Source organism: Chiloscyllium plagiosum, unplaced genomic scaffold (genome assembly GCF_037043375.1).
Source record: "Chiloscyllium plagiosum isolate Xiang-an unplaced genomic scaffold, Cpla_swu_hap1 HiC_scaffold_42, whole genome shotgun sequence".
NCBI classification, from domain to species: domain Eukaryota; kingdom Metazoa; phylum Chordata; class Chondrichthyes; order Orectolobiformes; family Hemiscylliidae; genus Chiloscyllium; species Chiloscyllium plagiosum.
The window spans coordinates 46090788-46112542 of NW_028270180.1; positions in this window are offsets into that span (position 1 = coordinate 46090788).

Consider the following 21755-nt stretch of genomic DNA (forward strand, 5'->3'; position numbering starts at 1 on the left):
GAAGTGTTGCCACTGGCCAGAGTCAGAGAACAGAGGACAGGGATTAAAGGAACCTAATGAAAAGCAGCAATTCTGCTTAGTACGTTCAATAACAACTACAGAAACCCGATGTGTCGAGCAGTGTATCTGGAAAGAGAAACAGAGATAATGTTTTAAGTATGGTACATTTCTGATGAAAAACTCGAGTTCCAAAGTCTAATTAACTTACCGGCCTGGTTTGCAAAATAGGTTTTTTGAACTTTGAGCAGAAATTCACCCAGCAGCAAGGCATTCATAGCATAGTCAGCAGGATTCGGACCTACGCGGGGAAACCCCAATGGATTTTTAACGTATCACCTTAACCACTCGGCCATGAGTACTGACTAAAAAGCAGAGTTGAGCATTAACCAAATCAGCCATGATCTCATTGAAAGCTGTCGCTGACTTGATGGGCTAAATGCTTCCATCTCCTCTCCTAACTCTGCTGTCAATTGTAAGGTGCGAGACACCAATGTAAAAGAAGAAAAGCACAAAGTTAGGAAAAGATATTTGCAGCCAAACCGAGTCAAAATTATTGATTGAAAGGAAAATCACACTTGGCAATTTGCTAGATCTCTTTGCAAACATGACCATCAGAGCTGATCAAGGGAGGTATTGATCTGAGTGTTCTTGGACATGAAACAATCAAAGGTTAGTGACATATTCATTTCTTTTTCTGGCGAACGAACTGGTCTTTCCAGATGCTCACAATGAAAGAGATTTTTCCCAATAAAAGACGGCAAATAACTCCCATCTAACGCTGACACCATCGTGAGCGCTGCTGTTTCACAATGCCACAGAGTCAGAGTCAATTCCCGCCTCAAGCAACTGAATGTGTGGAGTTTGCACATTCTCCCCGTGGCAGCGTGCGCTTCCTCTGGTTTTCTCCCACAGTCCAAAAATGTACCGGTTAGGTGAAATGGCCATGATAAATTGACGGGGTGAATGGAGAGGAATGCATTTGGGCTGGGGCGGGTCGGTGTGGAGTTGCTGGGCCGTAGGGCCTGTTTCCACATTGTAAGTATTCTAATCTACAGTAATCAATGACCAAGGTATGACGCACGTTGTTCGATGTTGCATATATGACTTTTCGATTGCTTTTCTTCAAAGTTTCTTTACAATTCAAATAGGAGTGGAAGAAGGGAAATGAATGTCTCCCATAATCCTTGCCTTCTTTTATCATTCACAGGCGGTATTTTTTCCTGCACGTTTCATTTTACATTGTGGTTACTGTAAGTGATGTTGTCAGCTACACCGGCTGGTTTCCTCTTTCCTCAATGTTCCTCATCTCTATCCAAACACATTTTCATCCTTATCTCCTGAATCAAAGTAATCTCTAACCATTGCATAATTGCCACGGAAACTGGGCTTTTCACACGCCTGTGTATGTCATGTTCCAATATTAATTGATCGTTTACTGTTGCAATTGCGCATGAGAAGAGGAAAATAGAATAGAGGCAGGTGGTCCTGGGTTTCAAACGCACGTAATTGCAGCTAAAACGCAGATTACTGCACACAATGCGATCACGGAAGCATGCACCGAACCGTGAGGAAGCACACAATAAGTACAATGCTGGATGTCATGTCAGGAACAGGACCAGAAACTCAACAGAAATACGTCTCATGGGTACTATTTTGGACGTATTTCTCAATGAGCTATCGTGTTTTACATATATTCCATCGGGAGTTTTGGTACTATTTTGGACGTATTTCTCAATGAGCTCTCGTGTTTTACATATATTCCATCGGGAGTTACCTCACACAAGGAAGAAACCAGTGCTGCAGACGGTCATATAATCCGAGTCCCAAGTCCCGGAGTCAGAGACACTCAGTGCCCTGTGTGTACCTACAAGGAACAGCTGTGCACGGGGTTTACAGGGTAACTGAACTGCATGAATGCAGCTCGATGGTCGTCTGTCTGCTTCTCCTCTATAGTTTTCTGTGCAGTCCCTGCGTGCAATCTTGTCAACTACGTTTGTCCGGCACAAGCTGGGCATTGGTCACTTGTCTCTGAGAGAGGCTGTTGGTTTATGTGTTGTAATAATTCCGAGTGCAAGGAGGAATCTGGCTGTCAGTTCCCAGAAACTTACTTTAATAAATGTAAGCGTGCTTTTTAACTTGCCACGTGGCATATCCTCGTTGCGACGTTCGTGTACCGCGAATCACATTGCGGGACTATCCAATTTTGGCAAAGAATTTGTGTGGCAGTCACGAGTTGCCACGACCAGCTATGCCGAGTAGCAATACGGACAAATGGCAATATCGGCAAATTCGATTAGAGCAGCACAAGATTAATGTGTCAGGGCAATCAGAAGGCAGCCAGAACATTTCTGGATGTAGGGCAATCATCCATGGAACCGTTCCATATGAAAGTCTATGCATCAGTAGAATCTGGGACCCAAGTAGTCTATGTTAGTTATTCATATTCTAGACAATTTGCGTTGTTCCTCGTTTACTCTGAAAGTGAATAGATATAGCTATTTCACCGTTATTTCGAAAGAAGATCCTGCATTGAATCTGTTCGCCGTTTTTTGATGCTGTGGCGAAAAGGTGGGCAATCGCGGTGTGCAACGTTTCTATACTTCTTTCATTTCCTTCATTAATGTCCTGGTGAGGGAAAAAGGTGATTGGCTCTCTCAATCAGATGGAGGCACCGGCACATTGATGGCCTCATTTAATCACGGATATAATTGGGAATGTTCACTTTTAATGGTTCGTTGTTGTTCTGTTTTGTTTTATTATACTTGAGCACTTTGTAGGACTTGGCAATACACTAAATCGCCAGTAGGTTTGGAATTGCCTCGCTGTTATTTGTGCGAGCAGCTCATGTTGGAGACGAATCACAGTGCCTCACAGATAGCACTTAAGCTTCGGTTTGTTTGATCATGTTACTGCCTTTTCAGTTTTGATTCTGTTCCACGTTAAGAGCTATTAGTTTTTGGATTCGCTGGAGAGCAAAGTGGGTAATGCGATATTTTTCTTCAGCCAAAATCTTTGACGGTGAACTTGGGAAAGTGTCAAGAAGAATGGTCATTGGCAGCAAATATCCGGAAAACCTTCATCTCTGGATCGGTTGGGCCCATCCACCCTCCAAACAAAATAGCCAAACTCGCTGGTTGGCGAACAAACATCATGCGTTTTTTGCAAATGGTGTATTGAAACCGTTGCCGGTGGCTGGAGCATCTCAGAGTTGTCGAGCATGGAAACAAATCCCGCGATCCAACTTGCCCTTGTTGAACAGATAACCGAAATTAATCCATACATATCTGCCAATATTTGTGCCTTATCTCCCCGAGGTCTTCCTGTCGAGACACCCATTCAGATGCCTTTGAAATGTTGTGAGTGCACCAACCTCTGCCGCTAAATGTGGCAATTCATTCTACACACACAGAAGTTCTGTGTGAAAAACATGTGTCCATCACATCCCTTTTAAATTTTTCCTCTCTCACATTAAACTTATGCTATGTAGATTTGAACTCGCGTGTCTTGTGAAAAGGTGCTCCCTGACTATTTCCTCTGTCTGTCTTCCTTATTATTTTATCAGCTTCTGTGAGGGCATCTCTAAGCCCTGAAGCTCCTGGGAATCTGACGAAGCCTATTCAGTTTCGTTCTCATGTCCAAGCAGTGCAAACCTTGCAAATTCTTGTTAAGGTTTTCTAAACTTGCAAGAAGTGTGTCCAGCTGCAGCACTTGATTGACCGCGTGGCCACTTTGGAGCTGCGGGTGGACTCACTGTGGAGCATCAGCAATTCTGAGGAGTTATGTTGCCTCCCAGGTGCTCAGGTCAGGGATGTCACCCATCGGCTGAAGAACATTCGGAAAGGGGATCGTGTACAGCCAGTTGTCTTGGTGCATACAGGCACCAATGAAAAAAAAACGAGATGAGGACCTGCAGGAAGAATTCAGGGAGCGAGGAGAGAAATTAAAGAGGAGGAACTCAAAGGTAGTAATCTCAGGATTACTGCCGGTGCCACGTGACTGGCAGCGTAGAAACGAATAAAAAAAGGCACGATGAACACGTGACTTGAGGAATGGTGCTGCAGGGCGGGTTTCAGATTTGTTGGACTTTCCGAGCAGTTCTGGCGAAGGTGGGACTATAAGAAAATTGACGATCTACATCTGAACCAGACGGGAACGAATGTCCTTTCGGGAGTTTTTGCTCCTTCTGTTGGAGACGTTTAATACTAATGTGGCAGAGGGCTGGGAACCACAAGAGAAAACAAGTCGGCAGTGAGGTGGAAACTGGAAAATGTAAGAATCAGGAAGATAGCATTAATAATGGAAAGAGTAGGCAGAGAGCAGATGAATGCAAAAGAACTGGTGGCCTGAAATGCATCTACTTTAATGCATGGAGTATAGACAGATGAACTTAGGGCTTAGGTTGGTGCCTGGGAATATGACGTTATTGCGATCACAGAGATTTAGTTGAAGGAAGGGCATGGTTGGCAAACAAATGTTCTAGGATATAGATGCTTCAGACGGGACAGGGAGGGAAGAAAAAGGGGAAGGAGTTGCATTGCTGGTCAGGCATGATATCATGGCTGTGCGAAAGGAGGACACCATGTAGGGCTTGAGTCGTGAGACACTATGGATGGAGCAGTGAAATAAGAAGGGTGAGGTTAGACTTTTGGGGCTGTATTATAGTGAGCGTGAGGTGTAACAAAAAAGTTAAACAGATCATGGAAAGACGTAGAGGCAATAATTTAGTGGTGATTGGAGATTTCCGTTTTCCCAACATTGACCGGGATACTCTTAGCATCAGAGGTCTGGATGGGACACCATTTGTAAGAAGCCTCCAGGTGAGTTTTCTGGAGCGGTATATTAATAGTCCGACGAGGGAATAGGCCATATTGGAACTGATATTGGGGAACAAGCCAAGGCGGGTGATAGCAGTTGCCGGGGGTGATTTCTTTGGGAAGTGTCCAATATTCTGTAAGTTTTAGAATACTCATTGACAAAGATGAGAGTGGTCCTGAGGAAAGAGTACTAAACTTGGCCAAAGCTAATTATATCAAAATTATGCAAGAGGTCGGAAATGTGGATTGGCACAGCTATTTGTAGGAAAGTCCACAGTTCATATGTGGCAGGCTTCCAAAGATAGGTTAAATATAGTGCAGGATAGGCATGTCCCGTTGAAGGCAAAGGATTTGAAAGGCAATATTCGTGAACCGTTGATGACAGGACAATTGTACGACTCGCCAAGAGGAAAAGGGAAGCATACATAATGCCTCAGCAGCTAAGAACAGAATGGTTCCTGGAGGAACATGAGGAGAGTAGGACAAGTCTTAAACGAGGAATCAAGGGGGTTAAAAGGGGTCATGAAACAACTTCACGCTAGCAGAATTAAGGGGAATCCTAAAGCCGATTGTTCATATATAAGAAGCAAGTGGTAACTAGAAAAAGGATTGATCCACTAAAGGAAAATTAAGGAAGGTTGTCTGTCGAATCTGAGAGAGTGGGTAAGATTCCGAATGATTATTTTGCATCAGTGTTCACTGAGGAGAGGAACATGATGAATGTTGAGTCTAGAGTAAAACATTTGATTAGTCTGGATCATGTTGCCATAAGTAGGGAAGCTGTGTTGGGCAGGCTAGGGGTAATTAATGTGGACAAATCCCCAGGAACGGATGGGATCTATCCCTGGTTCCTGAGTGAGGCGAGAGAGGAAATAGCTGGGGCCCTGACAGATATCTCCGTGGCATCCTTAAGCATAGGTGAGGTTGTGGCCGACTGGAACGTTGCTCATATTGTCCTCTGTACAGGAAGGATAGTAGGGATATTCCGGATAACTACAGAACAATGGGCCTGACACCAGTGTTGGGAAAGTTGCTGGAGAAGGTACTGAGGGTAGGATCTCTTCATATTTAGAAAAGAATGGGCATATCAGTGATAGGCAAAATGGTTTTGTGCGGGGGAGTTCGTGAGTTTCCAACTTAATAGAGTTTTTCGGGGAAGTGACCAAGTTGATAGATGAAGGAAAGGCTGTTGATGTTATATACATGCACTACAGTAAGGAGCTAGATAAGGTTCCCCATGGTAACCGAATGCAGAACGTAAAGTAACATGGTGTGCAGGGTGTTCTAGACAGGTGGATAAAGAATTGGTTGCGCAATAGGAGACAGAGAGTGTCAGTTGAAGGGAGTTTCAGGAAATGGAGAAAGATGACCAGTAGTGCTCCACAGTGGTCAGTGTTTTGGTCACTGTTGTTTGTGATATACTTAAATGATCTGGAAGAGAGCACTCTTGGAATGATCAGAAAGTTTGCAGATGACACGAAGATTTCTGGACCAGCAGAAAGTATAAGGGGCTGTGAAAGAATACAGGAGGATATAGATATACTGGAAAGTTGGTGGGAAAAGTGGCAGCTGGAGTTCAACACATACAAATGTGAGGCATTTCGGCCAGTCTAATTCTAGATCGAGTTTTGCAATGAAAGGAAGAGCTTTTGGAAAAAAAAGTTGATGGACAGAGAGATCTGTGAGTGCAGGTCCATTGTACACTGAAGGTTGCTGCACAGGTGGATAGAGTGGTCAAGGAGGCATATAGTATGCTTGCCTTCATTGGATGGGGTTTTGAATAAAATGGCTGGCAAGTCATGTTAAAATTGAACAAGACATTGGTCTAGCCGCACTTGGAATACTGTGTAAATTTCGGGTCGCCACATTACCAAAAGGATGTGGACGCTTTGGAGAGGGTGCATAACAGTTTTAAGTGGATGCCTCGTATGGATGGTGCAATCTCGGAAGAGAGGTTGAATAGGTTAGGTTTGTTTTCATTAGAAAAAAAAGGAGTTTGAGGGGGACCTTTTTGAGGTTTACAAAATCATGAAGAGAACAGACAGGGTAGATAGAGAAAAGTTTTATTTTCCAGGTTGAAGGATTCAATAACGAGAGGTCACGCTTTGAAAGTGAGAGGTGAAAGGTTTAAGAGGGATACACGCGGCAACTACTTGACACAGCGGGAAAAGGTGTCTGGAACGCGTTCCCATCAGAGACGGGAGAGGTAATCACGGTAGATTCATTTAAGATCCGTCTGGACAGATGCATGAGATGAAGGGGAGCAGACGGATACGGATGCTTAGGAATTAGGTGACAGGTTTAAACAGTAGATTTGGATCGGCTCAGGCTTGAATGGATGAAGGGTCTGTTCTTTGTCTGTAGATTTTCTTTGGTCTTTCTTCTTAAATTACGCCAAGTTCATTACAAAATTTACGAGGTCTCAGTGCCTGAAGTGAATCGATGCTGAAACACTAATCATAACAAATCTGAGTGTTGGCTTTTGTGTGGTAGCGTGGTCGAGCGGTCTGATATGCTGGATTTTAAGCATTCAGTCTCTATCGAGTAGTGGCTTCAACTACCAGCATCGTAAGTAAGCTACTATGTGGAGATGTATGTGAGAGAACTGCGCATGTGTAGATGCCTTTTAATTTGAGTGTTCACAACTCCTCAGTGTGCATCCCCTCTCGGTGATAAAATCAGCGACCGTGTCTGAAAACAACGCAAGTTCCTGCTGTCCAACGTATCCTCATATCCCGTCGATAACTTTGCTTTACGATATCTGAGTAGCCAGTTTCTGTGTCTCGAATGGTCAGCGCAGTTAGCTGAAATGTTGGTGGTTCGAGCACACCCAGGGCATAAAGCCTCGAATATTTCAGCACAAGTATTTACACCGACCATGTATCGACATTGTAACCGCGAAAACTAATCCATGATTCACCCCAAGTCCGCAGTGAGTGAGACGTTTACACGCAGCAGAATACATCATTTTCTCCAAGCTCCCGATGCCAACAGAAAGCGGCCACTGCAGCTTCAATCAGCGGCTTTCTGCCAAGCCATGGGAAACAACTCGTGGAAACTCCTTCCTTAGTAACAGCTCTTCCCGTGTTAAAGGAGCAAAACTTTCATTTTAATTTGCAAACGGCTTCAGGACATTGGAATGTTGCTCCAGTTCTTGGAACGTGTTATAAATAAAACTCCTGATTTGAAAATAAAAAAGTGGTGAAGGTTTTAGGTAGAAAGAACAAAGAAAGTGTTGATCGAGAGGACCTTGTCTATTCAGCAGATGGGAAATGCCCAACACTGTAAACGGAAATGATTGGGTTTCCTGAGGTAATTTACCGACTGTTTTACTGTCTTCCAGAGTGACTGAAAATCACTTCAGCGGCCTAAAGGTGAGGTTAAAAATACCAAGATATCAAGGTTGAACCTTAAATCCCGGAACAAGTGCTAAATACATTGTAATGCTTTGAAGGAATAACTGAAGTGAAAGGTGTGAATGATGTTTTTGTGATTAGGAGGAATGAACTGGATCCTTACAAATTGCTGATGAATTATGCTCGCAATGGAATTGCAAACTAATCCACAGTGCACCATGCTTGGTTAGCTCAATCGGTGCAGTGTGAGTTGCTTAATCAGAGGGTCGTGGGTGCAAGCCTCACAATGGGCGCTTTCACTGCTTAATAGAATTCCGGCTCTTCGTTCCATGTGCAGTATTTCAACCCTTCGCAGGGGAATGTTCTTGCTGCTTTCATTGACACATCTGTCCGCCTGCTTTTGATCACACGTCAGTTTCTGAGTGAACACTGTTTCCATTTTACTGGAGGCGCCAGAGACAACTTTATCAGTGCAGCCGAAAATACTATGAATGATGTCCGTTTCAAAACGTGAGGTTGCAAACCAACTGTGCACCAATCAAAGTGTTCAAAGACACGGAAAGCGAATGGCCACTTTCTAGAGGTCTGACAGAGACGGATCAATGTCACATGGGTCCTGAACCAATTTTATCTAATTCAGATTGTTCTGATGGAAACCGAAGGGAACTCTCCCTCAACGTTTTGCAATTGTTCTTCTTGTGTTTAACGTAATGAACTGTATATTGTCAGTAACGAGGGTGGAGGCGCGGCAGGATTGTGAGGTTTCAGTGTGGGACATGGACACGGTAAGTCAAATATTCCCAGAGCATGAGAGAGCTGATTGGTCCAGGATTACTGCCATCTTCTGTTTCTAAACCAACAAATGAAATTACTGGAAAATCTCAGCAGATCTGGTCGCATCTTGGAAATAAAAACCGATTTAAGACTTCGGGACTAGTGACATTTCTTTTCCATGTCCATCTCCATCTGCTTTTGCACACTCTTCCTTTTTATTGAATGTCTCCTGACTTCCAATTTTCTATTCAGATTCTCATTTATTACTTCCTCTCCAAACATTTTTCCAGTCTCCAATTTTGTCTCAGGACTGTTCTATCTTTCACATTGCCCAGGACTTCGAACTGAACAAATAACTCTGTTTCTATTTCCTTAGATAGCAGATGGCCAGAGACTGGTAGGCAGTGTTGTTCCGAAAACTCTCCATGATTCACCCCGAGACTGCAGGGAGCAAGACGTTTACACGCAGCAGAATACGACGCCATGTTCTCCAATCCCACGATGCCAACTGAAAGAGGCCACTGCAGCTGCAATCAGCGGCTTCCTGCTAAACCTGGGACACAGTTCGTGGAAATTCCTTCCTCATTAACTGCTCTTCCCGTTAGAATGGAGCAAAACTTACATTTTAAATTGGAAACGGCGTCAGGAGATTGGAAGGTTGTTCCTGTTCTTGGAACGTGTTATAAATAAAGCTCCTGTCCTGAAAATAAGAAGTGGTAAACGTTTTAGGCAGGAAGAACAAAGAACATGTTGATTGTGAGGACTGTGTCTCGTCAGCAGATGGGAAATTCCCAACACTGTAAACAGAAATGATTGGGTTTCCTCAGGTAATTTTCCGACTGATTTACTGTCTGCCAGAGTGACTGGAAATCACTTCTCATGAAAATATTAGGGTTGAGTCGTAAATGCCAGGACAAGTGTTAAAGAGCTTGTAATGTTTTGAAGAAATAACAAAAGTGAAAGATGTGAATGATGATATTTGTGATTGGGAGGAATGAGCTGGATTCTTGCAAAATGCTGTTCCAGGTGAATTATGCGCAGAATGAAATAGCAAACTAATTCATCGTGCGTTAGGCCTGGCTGTCTCAGTTCGGTGCAATATGAGGTGTTCAATCAGAGAGTCGTGCATCCAAGCCCCATTATATTCGTTTTCACTGTTTAATAGAGTTCCAGCTCTTCGTTCCACATGCAGTATTGGAACCCAACGCTGGTAGAGAGTTCTTGTTGCTTTCGTTGACACATATGTCCTCCTGCTTTGATCACATGTTGGTTTCTGAGTGAAAACTGGCTGCACTTTACTGGAAGTGCCAGAGACAACTTTATCAGTGCAGCTGAAAATACTATGAATGATGTCCATTTCAAAACGTGAGATTCCACTACATCCGTGTACCAACCAAAGTGTTCAAAGACACAGAACGCGAATGGCCATTTGTTAGTGGTCTGACAGAGACGGCTTAATGTCTCATGCGTCCTGAACAAAAATTAACTGATTCAGAATGTGCTGATGGAACAGAACGGAACTCTCCCTGTACATTTTGCAAATGTTCTTGTTGTGTGCTCATATATGTTTATGTAATGAACAGTTTATTGCCAGTAACGAGGGTGGGGGTGGGGAAGGCTTCTGAGGTTTCAGTGTGGGACAGACGTGATCTGATCGAACGGGTAAGTCAAATATTCCCAGAACATGGGAGAGCTGGTTGGTCCAGGATCACTCCCATCTTCTGTTTCAGAATCAACAAATGAAATTGCTGGAAAATCTCAGCAAGTCCGGTCGCATCTTGAAAATGAAAACCGAATGAGATTTCGGGACTGGTGACACTTCTTTTTCCATCTCCATGTCCCTCTGCCTTTCTACAAACTTCCTTTTTATTGAATATGTCCTGACTTCAAACTTTATATTCAGCTTCACTTTTATTGCTTCCTCTCCAAACATTTTCCCAGTCTCTAAAATTGTATCATGCTTGTTCTATCTCTCACTTTGCCCAGGACTTCCAACTGAACAAATAACTCTCTTTCTATTTCCTTAGATACCAGATGGCCAGAGATTGGAAGACATCGGAGGACGGTTAGCGCTTTCAGAATATCTAGTCTGCTCCGCCATTCGATCTTGGCTAATATCGTTCTTAACCCCATTCTCCAGTCCTCCCCCTGAACACTTACTCCCCAGTCTTAGGATCCAGCCTTTTTCCCAGTCTTTTTGGGTCCTAATCCGTCCCAAAACCCTCCACATGTGTTGGCAGATGTTACACCGTGTCTCCGTGTCATCAATCTCAGTTTCAGTGATTCTCGGCAAACACGAACTGTTCTGAGCAGCTCGATCGGGTCTCTGGCCCCACTGTGATCCTGTGGGGGAGCAGTAATCATCTTCATCTCCTACAGAAAGGATCGGCGCTTCAAAACAAAAAAGGACAGAAAGAAAGATAGGCTTGTGTGTCAAGATATGTGGAGGTAATTGCTTTCTGACCTGGTCAGTAAACCTTACTCTGTATATCCCCATACATTCTGGCTGTGGTGGTGAAAGGGAATACAAGTCCAATTAATTGCCATCTACGCTTTTATTCGACATGTATTCTTCCTTGTTCTGAATATGCAGGGATGTTTCCAGCACTGATGGTCACCATTTCTAAGAGTGCATGCCACGGGCCCTGATCTTTTCTGGAGAGTAGCAGTATCAGTTTGTGCGAAAGTGGCCCAGTACAAAGCTTAGAAGAAACATTGTTGTTCCCTCTTTCCGGACGACAGTCTTTCATATCATGATCGATGGGGTTTATTACATTCTTATCAGCAAACCTTGTTTTGAATTTACTCGCCCAATACTACTGTAGCGGTGAAAAGAATATAATTCCGAATCCCTGCTGCGTGAAATTCATGTTCAAATTTCTATTTGCAGTGGTCCTTCATATGTGGCGATGTCTATATCACTGCTGGCCATCCTGTTTAAGAGTGCCGTTACATATGTTCCTCTGTCTTGGCGCTGCAGGGAAAATTGTCTGCGCCTTTTCAGCCAATATTTCCTGGATATTTCAACATGGTATTCTTTATTTTTTCAATCATGTCCTCTTCAAGGACACAGTTACCGGGCACTGATCCTTTCTGTAACAACAGTACCACATTTGCTTGACATGCGAAGGTGGCCTGGATCAGTAACAAGGAGAGCATTCATTTCCTTCTGTCACAGCGAACACTGGATTCATGATGTTAGTCTCTGTCAAATGCATCCGAAAATGTGCTCTGAAAGCTTAATTTGAACGCTGTCTGGCGTTTCTCAACGTGTGTCAACCAAAACCAGAAATCCTCAATCATAGTTTGGAGCAGTTCACGTATTCGAGTTTCGAAGCAGCAGACACGGATACAGTTCATTCAGTCAACTACAGGAATGAAAAGATTTACAGGCACAGATGAACTATCGACTCTTGTTCTCGTACTGTTACTAATATTACCGTGTGGCCTGAAGTCTAAGCCATGTCGTAACTGAAAATGAGGAAATCATGAGACAAGCTGCCGAATGACGCAGTATGTATTTTGTTTTCTTGTTCTCACAGAGTTCCAGGAAAGTATGACAGCGAGGGAGAGGAATGCAAGTCAAGTGCAGCTCTGGTGAAATACCTTCTGTCTGATTCAGTCATCAACAAGAACATTGAATGCGACTAAAGCGGGAAACCTTTTCACAACTCGAACAAAGAGCAATCACGAACAGTGACCACGTCTTTGACATCTCAGATCGCCTTTGACCTTCCATGAATATGTATAGAAACTAATTTTTGTACACCTCAAAGTGAGAAGTGTTTAATTTACCGACAATAAGTGAGTCGAATGTCCTTGATTGCCACATAGGTTTCCAACTCAGCTTGTAGCCAGGTGGCAGTTGCTCATGGCTCTGCTGGATAATGCACTATTATGGAGAAAGAAAAGGAAAGTTGGAACTCTTATTGGCTCTGGGTTTCGAATAATCTTGCTACGTGTTCTGCCATTCTCGGATTCCAGTGCTAAACCAGTTTTTCAGTTCATCCGAGATGCAGGAGAGTCGGCGTTTCTGGCAGGAGCAGAATTCATCAACTCCAGTGATCACTTTATCTGAGGAGAGAAAATGAAAAAAGTTTCACACAGCGACTAATCGGAATTGCATTCCGTTTCAGCATGGTAGCATGTATGGGCTAGCAAATTCAAAGCCAGATTTGCTGATGAGAACAACAAGCACGACCGCTCAGATAGAGCAATTCCTTCCCACCGTTTATTCTGCAGATCTGGTGCAGTTGCTGTGAGTATGCTGCAGGGTATCATCAGGTACATGCTCTTGGGTTTTCGGTTTTGGCCTGTGTGCTCGCGGGGCTGAGCAACCTGATACTCTGATTTCAGATTTCACTTCTTAAGAAGGCTTGTGTTTGCATCCCTGCGCGGCCACGTGTGCTAATGGATTAAGCTGGCAACGTTTTGCAGGGATTAGTTTTGTTAAAGTTGAACAGAAAAAAAAAGCAGTCATTTCTTCTAACCCGGCTGTGATGTGGCACAGCAGAAAACAACCAATATGGCAGTGCCCATGTTTTCTCCTTCTGCTGTAGTTGTCACGTACCCCTCCAGCTCGAAAGGCCACCAGCATAATATGCGACTCAAAAACAGGCTGCGCCAATCTTTCATATTCCAGAGAATTTGCATTATTCACCGTTTCTCTGAAAGTGAATGGAGATATTATTTCCTTGTTGATGTGAAATTAGGTTCTACATTGAATCTGCTCGCAGTTTTTTGTTGTTGTTGCGAAAAGGAGGGAAATTGCGATATGAAACTTGGTTACTTTTCCCTAATTTCCTTATTTTCTGTCCTGATGAGAGAGGCTGGTGATTGGTCCTCTCGATCCGGTGGAGACATCAGCTCAATTGTTAACCTCATCTAATCGAGACTGTTACTGGTAATCTTCACTTTTCATGGTTCATTCTTAGTCAGTTCTGATTCATGTTACTTGAGCACTTTCCTGGAAGTATTGGTGCACTAAGGCGCCAGTACGTTGAAAGCACCATTTGGAATTGCCTCGCTGCAATTTGTGTGAGCAGCTCATGACCCAGACGACTCGCTCTGCCTCACAGACAGCATTCATGAGTCCGTGTGTCTGAAAATAGGTTATCTTTGTCAGTTCTGCTTCTGTTCATCAGTTGTCAGGTTTTGGTTTCGCTGGAGAGCTGCGCGGGCAACATGATTTGTGAGGTATGTTCCGCAGCCAAAATCTCCCACTGAGAAGTTGGGAATGTGTCAAGAAGAATGGTCATTGGCAGCCTAAGATCAGAAAAAAATGATTCGTTGCTGGTTTTAACCGAAGCAGCCTGTGGGAGTTATCTCAAATGGGAGAGTACTGTCTTTGCATGCGAGAGACTGCGGGGTTGCTAGCTGCATTCTCCATCCCCTTTTAGGGCGGCACCGTGACTCAGTGGTTAGCACTGCTGCCTCATAGCACCAGTGTTCCACGTTTGATTCCTGTGCGTAGTTTGCACATTCTCCCTGTTCCTTCCCACACTCCAAAGATGTGCCATGCAGGTGAATTTGACATGCTAATTTGCTCATAATGATCGGTACATTAGTTCGAGGGAAATTGGTCTGGGTGAGTTACTCTTTGTAGGGTCGGTGTGGACTAGTTGCGCGGAAGGGCCTGTTTCCATACTGTAGGGAATCTAATCTGACCATCTTCCAGAAAACTAGCCCAACGCACTGACCAAGTGATGAGTGCCTATTCAAACTGGTGATCGCCACTGCAGCATCTCAACCACTCTATTTGCCAAATTTTCACGTTTATTCTTTTTCAACATTCCTGTCAGTATTTAGATCCATATGCCTTTAAAATGTTGAGAGTGTACCAGCCCCCACCACTAAATCTGACAATTCATTCCAAACACGCAAAACTTTCTGTGTGAAAAAAAAATGTCCTTCAGATCCCTTTTAAATTTTACCATTCTCCCCTTAAACCTGTGTTCCCTTGTTTTGAACTTGCCTGTCTTGGGAAGAAATATTCATTGACCATTTACTCTGCAGTCTCCCTCATATTTTTATAAACCTCTGCAAGCCCATCCCTAAGCCCTCAAGCTCCAGGGAAAATTTTCATATCCTACTCAGCTTTACGCTACAATCCTAACACTGTAAGCCTTACAACATCCTCATACATATTATCGAACTTGCGCCAAGTTCGCCATTGAAAGGGCGTGTGTTAAAGTGCATGAAGTGAGGCGATGCTGAAACACTAATCATGAAAAACGTGGTTGCGGGGGTTTGTGTGGCAGCGTGGCAGAGGTGTCGAAGGAGCTGTCTTTAAACTATAACCTCCATCCAGTCATTGATTTGAATTCCCACCACGACCAGAACCACAGGTGAAGACGGGAACTCTGTTTTTCATGAAAGACCTATAAACATTGAGATGTCAGGATTTGATCCCATATTCGGCTGATTTTTTGACAGGAACTTTCACTAACTAAGGCAGAGGGACTGCCCAAGCTCAACGATTCAAAACCATGTGTGCATTTACTTGACTATTCGAACACAGGAACTCGGACTCATTTTTGTGTGTTTCACAGTTACTCAGAGAAAATTTAAAACAACCTCCGTTTATGCAGAAGATTTCAAAGCTGGATATTCTCCACTGAAAATGCACAGGGAGAGGCAATCTCTTATTGTTTTTGTTTTAAACTGATAACTTCGACTGTTTAAACTGACAGGATAACGAAGATCTGTCCATCGTCTTGGGCACCTTTAACCGTATTAATATCCGCAAAGGAAACTCACACTAAGAGGAATGGGCTCATTGTGGTGAATTGTTAAGGAGTGGTGTGTGAATCAGAGTGAATAGTGGTCAGTAAATACTGACACTGACATTGAACGTTGCAACGCCAGCTCCTCACTCACTTGCTGTCTCATGCCTCCCAGTCATCATTGCCTTTCATATTTTCCCCTCGTCCGTTCCACTTCTCAACTTATTCCCGACTGTAAGTGTTCAAAGTTTGTGCGAAGATTTGTAGCTCGGGTGCTCGTTGTTGTGGTTCTGTTCGCCGAGCTGGAAGTTTTTGTTGCAAACGTTTCGTCCCCTGGCTAGGCGACATCATCAGTGCTTGGGAGCCTCCTGCGAAGCGCTTCTTTGATGTTTCCTCCGGTGTTTATAGACCACTATAAACACCGGAGGAAACATCAAAGAAGCGCTTCGCAGGAGGCTCCCAAGCACTGATTATTCCCGACTGCTTGCAAGTGTTCCCTTAGAAACTGCAGCTTTAGGAAACGTATTATTGGGATAAAGTCATTACTCAATGGGATGGGATGCACCGTCAATCCCTAATTACCCGAGAGATTGAGATTTTGAGTTACTCCGCAGAACCCTGGAAGTCCTCAGTACAGAGGTACAGGCATGATGCCACGAGGCAAGGATTTAGACCTAGTGACATTGAAGGAACAGCGAGATATTTTCAACTGGGAATCGCGAGATCTTTGGAGGGATAATTGCGGTGATAGCTTTCGCTTGTATTTGCTGCCATTGTCCTTCCAGACAGATGCTGATCGATGACTGAATTGCTCTGGCAGGCTCCGTGTGTGTGTTCTGTGTGCAATCAGGATTTCGTTTTCATTCGGATAATTCACAAGAAGAGAATTAAATCTTCACTTCCTGACTGGGAATTAAAGTCTGTTCTGGGCAATATAAACTCAGACTCGTATGCAGGGATGTCCATTGATACTGCAATTGCATTTGGGACCTGACCTGTACAAACGCCTGTGCCTGCTCTTCACGTCATAAGCGTCTTTTCAGCAGCGTTTCTCTCTCCAAGTTTCCAAATCGGTTCATATTATCACCCTTGGTTTCAATGTGAAGAAGGCAACGCTGTGATAATCTGATGTTGTTCAAACTTTGAACACTTACAGTCGGGAATAAGTTGAGAAGTGGAACGGACGAGGGGAAAATATGAAAGGCAATGATGACTGGGAGGCATGAGACAGCAAGTGAGTGAGGAGCTGGCGTTGCAACGTTCAATGTCAGTGTCAGTATTTACTGACCACTATTCACTCTGATTCACACACCACTCCTTAACAATTCACCACAATGAGCCCATTCCTCTTAGTGTGAGTTTCCTTTGCGGATATTAATACGGTTAAAGGTGCCCAAGACGATGGACAGATCTTCGCTTTCCTGTCAGTTTAAACAGTCGAAGTTATCAGTTTAAAACAAAAACAATAAGAGATTGCCTCTCCCTGTGCATTTTCAGTGGAGAATATCCAGCTTTGAAATCTTCTGCATAAACGGAGGTTGTTTTAAATTTTCTCTGAGTAACTGTGAAACACACAAAAATGAGTCCGAGTTCCTGTGTTCGAATAGTCAAGTAAATGCACACATGGTTTTGAATCGTTGAGCTTGGGCAGTCCCTCTGCCTTAGTTAGTGAAAGTTCCTGTCAAAAAATCAGCCGAATATGGGATCAAATCCTGACATCTCAATGTTTATAGGTCTTTCATGAAAAACAGAGTTCCCGTCTTCACCTGTGGTTCTGGTCGTGGTGGGAATTCAAATCAATGACTGGAAGATTTGTAGCTCGGGTGCTCGTTGTTGTGGTTCTGTTCGCCGAGCTGGAAGTTTTTGTTGCAAACGTTTCGTCCCCTGGCTAGGCGACATCATCAGTGCTTGGGAGCCTCCTGCGAAGCGCTTCTTTGATGTTTCCTCCGGTGTTTATAGACCACTATAAACACCGGAGGAAACATCAAAGAAGCGCTTCGCAGGAGGCTCCCAAGCACTGATTATTCCCGACTGCTTGCAAGTGTTCCCTTAGAAACTGCAGCTTTAGGAAACGTATTATTGGGATAAAGTCATTACTCAATGCGATGGGATGCACCGTCAATCCCTAATTACCCGAGAGATTGAGATTTTGAGTTACTCCGCAGAACCCTGGAAGTCCTCAGTACAGAGGTACAGGCATGATGCCACGAGGCAAGGATTTAGACCTAGTGACATTGAAGGAACAGCGAGATATTTTCAACTGGGAATCGCGAGATCTTTGGAGGGATAATTGCGGTGATAGCTTTCGCTTGTATTTGCTGCCATTGTCCTTCCAGACAGATGCTGATCGATGACTGAATTGCTCTGGCAGGCTCCGTGTGTGTGTTCTGTGTGCAATCAGGATTTCGTTTTCATTCGGATAATTCACAAGAAGAGAATTAAATCTTCACTTCCTGACTGGGAATTAAAGTCTGTTCTGGGCAATATAAACTCAGACTCGTATGCAGGGATGTCCATTGATACTGCAATTGCATTTGGGACCTGACCTGTACAAACGCCTGTGCCTGCTCTTCACGTCATAATCGTCTTTTCAGCAGCGTTTCTCTCTCCAAGTTTCCAAATCGGTTCATATTATCACCCTTGGTTTCAATGTGAAGAAGGCAACGCTGTGATAATCTGATGTTGTTCAGCAGATATACTGCAGCAAGTTAAGTAAAGAACTGATGCTAACACGAGCTCGTTTTGAGCTGTGGTGATGTGTCGACAACAAGAAAGGCATCGTTCAACTTGCCTCATTCCGGATGACGGGCTCGAAATGACCAGTGGTTTCTTGCTGAATTAGTTCATGGTCTGGAATGTAAAAAACTTCAAATATGAAAGTACAGCGAAAGGTAACGGTTCACAGAGTGGGGAATTCCAAGTGAAACGGTGACGGTGATTATGTTTGCTGATTTTTCACCTTGTGAATGCTGTTTCTATGATGTGGACGTTTACATTACAAATAGACAAACTGTCACAGCCAAACCTGGTCTTTGGGTCAGTGACGGAATTGGTAACACGCCTTTTATGTCGAGTTAGGGGATTGTAGGTTCGCATTTAAAATCACGAGGATGCAGCGTGCTAGTCCATTCCTGTTGTCTGTCAGGAACGGAAGGGTTTGGGTTTTCGAATTTACTGTTTCTTTCGTCCACTTTAAATTCTAGCTCAGAGCTAGAATGTCTCTCATTGTCTGTAGAACTGGCTTTGGTTTAACCAAAAGCTGCCTTTTAGCGGTTGAACTTGCATGTTGGAGCGGACAGCTGAAGTGAAGCACAAGGAGCTGGTCAAATCCTGAGAACTCTGCCACTCTCGGGGAATGTGTCTGTGTGTCTCTTTCTGTGGGAGACACGACGTGGGTAATAACACAGTGTGACTATGTCAAACTTCAATCCCATTGTTGTGTCATCTAAGATCAAAGCGAGAACCTCGCTGCCATTTCCACTGGAAACATCAGAACACATAAGGTTATGGACCAAAGCTGGAAACTGGGAATGGAATAGATGAATGTCTTTAAACCAGACTGCACCATGGGCCAAATGGGATTTTCCATTCTGCCAAACTTGAAGACGAGTAGAAAACAATCTGCAGTGAAACTGATCAGAAATGAAAGGGAAAAGCCATTTCATTGAGAATAAGTGCAAGAGCGTCTGTCTTCATTCAGTGTAATCTCGTAGGTAGGATTTGGAACTAGAACTGCCATGGCACTAGTTCTATTTTCGGACAGGGAATGAATGATTTATTGTGCAGGTATATCGTGGTACCAGTATTTCTGACCACTGGTCCGAACCTGGTAATGCTTGGTTTTGTGCCAGGTTATCAAAAATCAAAAAGATGCAGGTTTTGCAAATCTGAACTAAAAACGCGAATTGATCGAGAAACCCGCTACACCCGGCAACATCTGTGGAGAGAAACAGATTTTTTTTAGATGGACAGGAAACAGGTTAGTTAGAGATTTCTAGATTATACTTTTGGGAAAATGATAATCTTACCTGTCGAATCAGGATATTTATCAAAATCACTCTTGAGCTTACAAACGTCGAATTTACAATCTTAAAAGGACTTAATCAGCTGTCATGCTACTTTCATTTTCCTGAGCTGGTGGAAGGCTATGTTTTAATGGCTACATTTCCTTTTGCTTTCTGTTATTTAGCAGTCACGCCGAATAGAGAATTGTTTCGTTTAGTGTCTGCCTCAATATGTGTCTTTGTTTTTTTCTATATTTGTCTCTGTATCCTCCTGGGCCTTTTTCACATTCTCCGACTCTCTGGCTGTCCATATCCCTCATTTCCCATTTCTGCTCTTGAAAAGCCTGACATTCAGAGACAGCTTGAGATTCGAACAGCTGAGAGGCTTTCTGACGCCTGGCTGGAGTCGGTCGAAGTAGTCTCACATTCTCTGGATAATGCGTCTGTCACTTCGACCTGAGGCAAGGAGACATTTCTTCCTCAAAATCTAAAGACCCTTTCGAAGTTAAAGTTGAATTCCTTATCCAACAGAAAAAAAAAAGTAATTACATGATAGCTGAAGAAGAACAAGGATGCATTTACTGTTGGTGTACAACGAATGAATGGTGACAGCAGAGAATGAGGGTGATCATGTCGTGGTGTCAGTGCCATTACCACAACATTCCCCGGGAATGCTGCAGTGTCTCCTGCCTCACCAATAAATTTCCACAAAACTGGGAATGAAGGAATGAGAATAAGAGGATGAGGAGCAGAAGTGCTTGTGGAACTGCGGGAAGAATCTCCAGGTTAAAATAGTAGTTAAAAAGAGCAACATACACTACTGGATTTAAACCTGGAAAATGAAGCCGGAACGAGAAATCAGAATATACAGCAATTCAAACAGGACACTGAGTTTCTCGATCAGCAACACAGTACTTGCGAGAAATAACGAGCTTTCAATACAATGAGCAGGCACCAGTGTGATGGGAGCTGCTTTTACCAGCTAATCCACGGCGCCACGTTAAAAGCCAGATTTGTCGTCCATATGTGCAATGTCTGAACCACTAAATCACAGGAATTCGAAAACGCATTTTCTGTATTAGCGTTGCTCAGTTTAAATGGCAATCAAACTCTGCTTGTGCAAAAACAGACATTTCAATGCTGAGCATGCCCATTCTGAAAAGGCACAGAAAAAGACAGTATCCTCTTGCATTGGCATCCAACAGATATTTTCATCTGTTTAAACTGACAGAATAAAGAGGATGTGCTCATCTCCTCTCGTGTCCCATTAACTACGTTAATACACACGCATGGATGTTCAAACCAAGATGAACAGGCTCATTGTTGTGAATTGACAGCAGTGGTGTGTGAGTCATTGCGAACAGTGAGAAATAAATAGCACTGACACTGAGCCTTGCACCATCAGCATAACACTCACATCTTGTGTCATGTCTCCTCGGCATCAGTGCATTTGACTTTAATTATTCTCCCCTGCACCTCTCCTCAAATTATTCCCGACCGCTTGCAGTGTCGAATTAGTACATGCAATTATTAGAAATGCATTTCTGGGACACAGTTGTCTTTCAATGACATAAGATTCACTGCCCATCCCGAATTATCCCAAAGATGTAGGGGACGAGTTACTTTTGTTAACTCCTCAAATCCTTAGTATGGAGGTACTGACAAGAAACCGCTAGAGATGCAGTTCCTGGATTGCAGAAAGCAGACCGACCCCAAATTGCTAACGTAACTCACCCAGGGAAGAGCAGATGGACCCCACTCTGTCAATGTAACTCAACCAGGGGACAGAAGTCTGACAGCACACGATCAATGTAACTCAACGAGGAAATTATGGCCTGACCGCACTCTGTTAATGTAACTCACCCAGGGAAGAGCAGACTGACCCAACACTTTATATGTAACTTACCCAGCAAATGGCAGACTGACACCACTCAGTCAGTATAATTTACCCAAAAAAGAGCAGACTGATGCCACTCTGTCAACGTAACTCACTCAGAGAAGAGCAGGCTGTACCCATTCTGTCTCTGTCACTCATCCAGGAAAGAGCAGGCTGATCTGATTCTGTCCATGAAACACAAGCAG